The sequence below is a fragment of the Oxyura jamaicensis genome, chromosome 5, assembly GCF_011077185.1.
Source record: "Oxyura jamaicensis isolate SHBP4307 breed ruddy duck chromosome 5, BPBGC_Ojam_1.0, whole genome shotgun sequence".
Classification (NCBI taxonomy): domain Eukaryota; kingdom Metazoa; phylum Chordata; class Aves; order Anseriformes; family Anatidae; genus Oxyura; species Oxyura jamaicensis.
This window is the reverse complement of record NC_048897.1, coordinates 55,769,201-55,775,200: the sequence shown is the minus strand read 5'-3', so window position 1 is coordinate 55,775,200 and position 6,000 is coordinate 55,769,201. Positions and strand designations below refer to the sequence as shown.

The 6,000-nt window shown below is 48.6% G+C and overlaps 1 protein-coding gene across 2 annotated transcripts in view; it reads left to right on the top strand.

Moving 5' to 3' along the window:
• The first annotated feature begins 132 nt into the window (after window positions 1-132).
• Window positions 133-6,000, top strand: part of HIPK3 (homeodomain interacting protein kinase 3) — a 70,286-nt gene continuing 64,418 nt past the window's right edge. For both annotated transcript variants that reach the window (XM_035327501.1, XM_035327499.1), the window contains exon 1: window positions 133-378. The gene's annotated coding sequence lies outside the window, so the exon portion shown is untranslated. The remainder of the gene's footprint in view (window positions 379-6,000) is intronic.

Here is a 6,000-nt window from a genome sequence, read left to right as displayed (position 1 = left end):
CCGGGGCGCTCGGCGGGGCCGTGCCGGCGCTGCGGGGCCATGGGCCGCGGCCGGCGCCGCTAGGGCTGGGGCTAGGCCGGCGCGGGCAGGGCGGGGGCGGGAGGAGGCGGAGGCGGAGGAGGCGGCGGCCGGGGGCGGGCTGGGTGCCGGCCCTCCCCGGGAAGATGAGGCGGAGGCCCGGGCCGCCGAGCGGGCTGAGCCGGGGCGCTTCCCTCCCAGCCGCCAGGACAAGATGGCAGCGGCCGAGGCGGCGGCAGCAGCGGCGGGGCTGAGCGGCTGAGCGCGGCCGGAGCGGCGCTGACCCGTGGCGCTCCCGGACATGCCCAGGGCAGCGGCGGCAGCTCCAGCCCGGACGCCAGCGCGGCCCGACCCGTGAAGGTGAGCGGCGGGCGGGAGGGAGGGAGGGAGGGAGGCGGCCGTCCCCGGCGCCAGGAGGGGCGGCGGGCGGAGAGGGGCGCTGCCCCTGCACCCCCCTTCCGCGGGGGGCAGCGGGGCGACGGCCGAGGAAGCGGGGCGGGCTCCCCCGGGGCCGCCGCCGACTCGGAGCCGAGGCGCTCGGCCGCGGGGAGCGGAGCCCCGGGCGCCGCCTCCGCTGTCGCCTCCGCTTCCCCCCCTGCCGCCCTGCGCCCGGCTTCGGGTGCGGGTGCCATTGGGGCCGGCGGTCGCCGGGCTTGGGTTGCCGTCAACAAGCCCGGAGCGGAGCTGGGCGGCGGCCGGGCCCTGCCGCTCCCCGCCGGCCCCGGGGTGCCCCCGGCTGCTCGCCGCAGCGCCGTCGGAAGCGGCGTTCGTCCCTCGGTTCGTCCCTCCCGGCGCTTTTGTTTGTTTGGGGTTGGTTCGCTTTTAACGCGGAGCCCTGGGCTCTGAGTCCCGCCTGTTTACGCGCTTATAAATAGCTTTTTGCGAGGCTGGGCTTCTCGTCCAGCGGCGTGCCCGGCTCAAAATGTCAGTGCCAAAAGCGGAGCGGGCTGCCTTTTTTTTGCCAACTTGGTAGGTCGCTCGGAGGCTCCCGGGCTTGTCGTCCCCGAAACCGCACGGCGCTCCAATGCTTTTGTGCCTCCTTTCTGGAGGGTCACCTCGCTCGGTTCGGTTGCCGTAGCGTCTCCGAAGTGTGGGAAAGCGTGTTATTGATAGCGAGATAACGATGTTAAGCAAAGCTGTGGCTCTGTTGATAACAATGCACGTTTCTGTGATTCCTTTTCAGTGTTTCTTTCCATTACATCATTTGCAAAAAGTTTATGCCCTGGTTTCAGAACAATGCAGAAAAGCTTGGCTGGGCTCTGGCTGACTTTCTGACATAACAATAATTCCTTAACAGAATTAATTTGCAAGAGGCTTCTCTAAGCTAAGTTTAAAATTCACGCAATAACTGTCTCGTAAGCGCGGCAGCCAGCAAAGAGATTAATTAAGCATCTGGAAAATAGGTCAAGACTGTATTACGAAGTGGCATGGTGAGCTCGCAAACAACCAGAGCGAAGTGTTAACATGGACTTACCGGGAGACAACGGATAGGGCTGGAGCAGTGGTGACGGCGTTATCTGTCCCGCCGCCAGCCATTTATGGTAGCACGGTAAGGAGATGGCTATGAGCACATAAAACAGGCATTGGAGATGGCTTTCATTCAGTGCCCGTGCTGCCGGGGACCTGGGTGGTAGTGCTTGTTCTGCTACTTGTTCAGGGCGTGGCACCCGCTGCGCTCGTGAATCGCTCCTGCCTTCGTGGGTCTCTTTGGAGAGATGCTCTCATCGGGATCGTCGCGGTGGCGTGCGGCTCTCCGTGTCGAGGACGCCTCGTAGGCGCCGGGATGCCATCGGCTGGAATGAAGTGTGGTTAAAGAAATCACTCGGGGAAGCTGCTCCTGATCCGGGGCTCCTGCCAGTGTCTGAGATTTTTCTTTGTTTGAGGTTTTCTGTTTGCATGTTTCCTCCTTCCTATCTTTCAAACAACTACCTACAAAAACAGGGAAATGAGACCGACTCCTGCATAATGAGATGCTGGAGACGGAATAAAGACAGGGTGTGGGGAGGAAGTGTTTTCAACTTATCATTTAGAAGTCCGCGTCGTTAATAGAAATACTACAGTCTGTGCCTGCTGCTTTTCTTGTTCTGTGCTTCATAGCAGTTGCTTCAAAACAAATGCTGCGTTTCAGGGGGATTTTCAAAAAGCTGGTGTTGGATTGATTGCAGCCACTAAAACTGGTGGGACTCTAAATGGTAATTTTACAGGGCACAGTGTTGATTTACCCGCCTTCTGGGTAGAACAGAATTAGCTCTGCTGGTTCATGTTAAAAATCCCAGCCTAAACGTGTGTTGATGTCAGGCTCTGCTTCCTCGACCTTGCTTATGCAGGGTTGTACCTGCCTGTACTATTTTAGGGGGTTGTGGTCTTAATGTTTTCTTGAATGACTGTCTTTTTAACTTTTATTCAAGTCTGTGTTCTCTTATTTTCTGTTCTGCCAGTGCACTGGTTATATAAAGCACAGATACTTCTGACAAAACCTTGCATTTAGAAATGGGATGTCTGTTGTTGTCTTTTGTGTGTGTGTGCAGGGAAAAAATGCTTTGACAATGGGCACGGTGCTGTCGTTTGGGACTGAGCGTGTGTTTCAGACTGATGTTAAATACAGAGGTCTGTACTAGAAAAAAACATTCTAGTTGAGCTAAATTTCACCGTTGCGACGTCAGGCCCGGGAGGTATTTTGGCATACAAGTGGTCTGCGTTACAAAATAGTTACTGTAGGCAGCGTGACTTTCTGCACAGGGCTTTGCGGGGAACAAACCAGAGAACATTGGTGGCTTTTTCTTTTTTTAAGACAAGCCTGAGCGTCACTGAATACATCATTGTTTCACTGAATATCCAAAGAAAAAAAAGTTACAGCTAAGGTAAACTGCTTCATTGACTCCAGAAGGCTGAAGCAGGTAAAGCAGGCCTGCTACTCAGCTGGACTATTCAGCCTAGTGGAGAACAAACAGGGAAGTAGGATGTCCTGGTGCTAGTACCAACGCTCCTCAGTTACGTGTTCACTGTTGCATTTTGCAGAATACTGTCTATATACATACCTCAGTAAGGCTTGTGTGTTTTTGCCAAGCTTCTTCAGTTCACCGGCAGCGTTATGGTGCAGTTCCAGAAGGATTTCAGAAGTCTTGGCATAGGATTAATCTGATGAAGAAAACATCCTTGCCACTTCATCATTACAATGATGAAGCTCCTCTGGATGGATTACATACGTTTGCAGCTGGTCAAATACTTACGTTTAGCTGGTCTATTACATTTTCTTGTATTTGAAAATACAGGGAGTAAGAGTTGAACTTGGTGCTAGGAACTTTCATTCGTTTAATGCCTCTGTTCATAAGTCATCGAAATATTATTTTTGCTTCTCCAGCTCTACTGACTGAAAGTGGGAAGTGGAGTGGAAAAGATGTATGACTTTTAATTCAGCTCTTGGAAGAAAAGCTCACGCTTCAGGTGAACTGTTGTATTTCAGATCCGTGGTTGGGATGTGCATGAAATAAGAAATTAACAAGAATAAGTAAAGGACGTTTTAGAGAGAGCTGAGTGGGGCATTATACCTTAAATAACTATGCTAACTGTTTTTAAAGGCACTTTCAACAGCCAGTGCTGTGAAATGGGTTAGCAGTGGGCTATGCTTTTTAACTTCTCCAGGCAGGGAGCACCCTCTGTTTGACCTGAAGTAACCTAGAATGAAGCATAAAGCCTGGAAAATCCTGTCACCTTTTTCCACCCCCCTCTGTAGACCCTTTTAATTTAGAGCTGCTATCTCTCTCTCAGATTTTTAGAGAAACTGAAGTTGTATTTCTTTTCAAAGGCACTAACTTTTAAGTGTCAGAGAAGCAGATGAGCAGCATGTAATTGCAAAAGTGTGGTTTTAGGCTTTGAATTCCTTTGATAGCACAGTATTTCCTACAGGGTATGTCCTTTTTCTTTTATTTTTTATTTTTAATCTTCCCATAATTCTTCATTTGTTTTATCCCGATATAGTGAATGATGGGAAAGATGGTAAGAATTTTTTTGTGTGAGGATTATTTTTGGATGCAGTTTGGGGATAATCTTTGTACAGTTGTATTTTTTTTTTTCCATTGTCACTAACTTTGTTTCCATTAATGTTCCACTTCAGTTATGACAGTGGGTAACTGTCTGACAAAACGAGGTTAATTTTTAGTTTAGTGATTTTTGCTTAAAATGGGTGATGAGCCAAAAACCTGGTGTGTCTTTTAAGCAAGGGAGTTCGAGTAGATTAATTCTGAATTTCTCTTATTTAGTGATTTGGAATCAGTTTAAAATTTCAGTGTTGCAGAACTTTACCTTCCGATGTTACTAACTGTACGTAATTAATAGTCCTGGAACTACAGAAACTTATTTTTTTATTTTTACCTTGTGTTTTCAGGAAGCATTAGAAAGTACTTCTTTTTTCAGTGTCCTTTCTTCTAGCTCTGGTGTACCCTATTTCAGTGTACCAGGATGGTGTCTAGCAAAATACTGAGTTCTAGTTCTAAAACACAGCAAGAAAATAGGATGCAGTAAAATATCCGAAGACAAAGCAGATACAAGAAAATATTTTCATGGATTTTCAGTAAGATCCAAGTTATAGCAGCAATCTCCATATTTACGAAAGTAAATGGATTCTTATATACACAGAATTATTATGGCATGTTATGAATGACACTGCCATCAAAAAACTATTTGTAAAATGAGTAATCTCAAACTCATGTGACTCTTTCCATTCTTACTAATGCAATTCACGGGTTCTAGAAAACTATTTTAGTGCTGTTTTAAAGCATGTTACAAATTAAATATGACTAATGCTCTTCATGTAAAAAGTCAGCTATTGTCGAATGAAAATCCTTTCATAGTCATATAAACATTACTTGCCGAATACGTACGTGGCCACCGTAATGATCTACTCAGGTAACTGGCAGATTTTTCTACCATTTTACAACTGATGAAAAATTCCGGGACAAGAAAAATCAGGTCCTAATACCTATCCAGAGTCTCATTAACATCATCGTGCTTTAAAAATAAAACCTAAAGGTGAGGGGTTGGCTGCAGCTCTGAGGTGCTGGCAGCAGTGCTGCCTTGTCTGTGGGGCTGAGCGCTTCTGTACCGAGGTCGTGCTCCGTTAGGTGGCCGTGCTGGGTGTCCTACAGCCACCGCTGCTGCCTGTGTGACCAGTGCTCCCCGTCTGACGGAGACCCTGTGAGCACAGTAGTGCTCGCTTGCAGGCTGTGAGGTTGCAGAGGACCTTAGCTGCTGGATTTTCACAAGGCTGAAACTTGTCTGTTGCCTTGCCTTGGGGTGTGTGGGGTCTGGTACCTGAGGAAGTTTGCTTTGGGTTGTTTTAGGAGTTGTACGTGAGTTTTGCTTTACAGTAGAACATGAGCTGTGAGATGTGAGCATCAGGTGAGCCCTGCTCCTCTCCTCTTGGCATATGAGAAGGGGAGGAGGAAAGTTGGTCCCTGGACAGGAAAACTGCCGGGAGAGCAACTCCAAGTGTTTTCATTGCAAAGATGCTTGCTTCCCTTATTAGTGTGACCAAGTCCCTGGAGCCCTGCTCCTTCAGGTCTTGGGATGCGAGCCGGCATCCGAACCTTTCTTGAGTCCTGCCAGCACTGAATCCAGCGAGCTCCTGCCCATGGAAAGGAGCTAGAGCAGGCCAAGGAATGAAGGAGGAGGTTGTCATATACGTGCCAAAATGCAGAGGGAGAAAACAAACTTTAATACTGATAATTGATGCAGAGTTTATTATTGCAAGGGAAGCAAAGAACCCCGTTTTTTCTCCACTAGGGATTTAAGCTCCTTCTGGAAGATGCTACTAACTGCTAGCATCAGGAATTCCTAAAATAATATACGCAATTTTATCTGAAACCTTAGTCATTTCCTTTTGTCACCATTATATAGGTAGGAAAACACCCTGTCTCTCGTGTTTCCACAGTCTCTGATGATTACTGCTTCGTTTTGATGCTTTGTCAGTATTTACAGAAGATG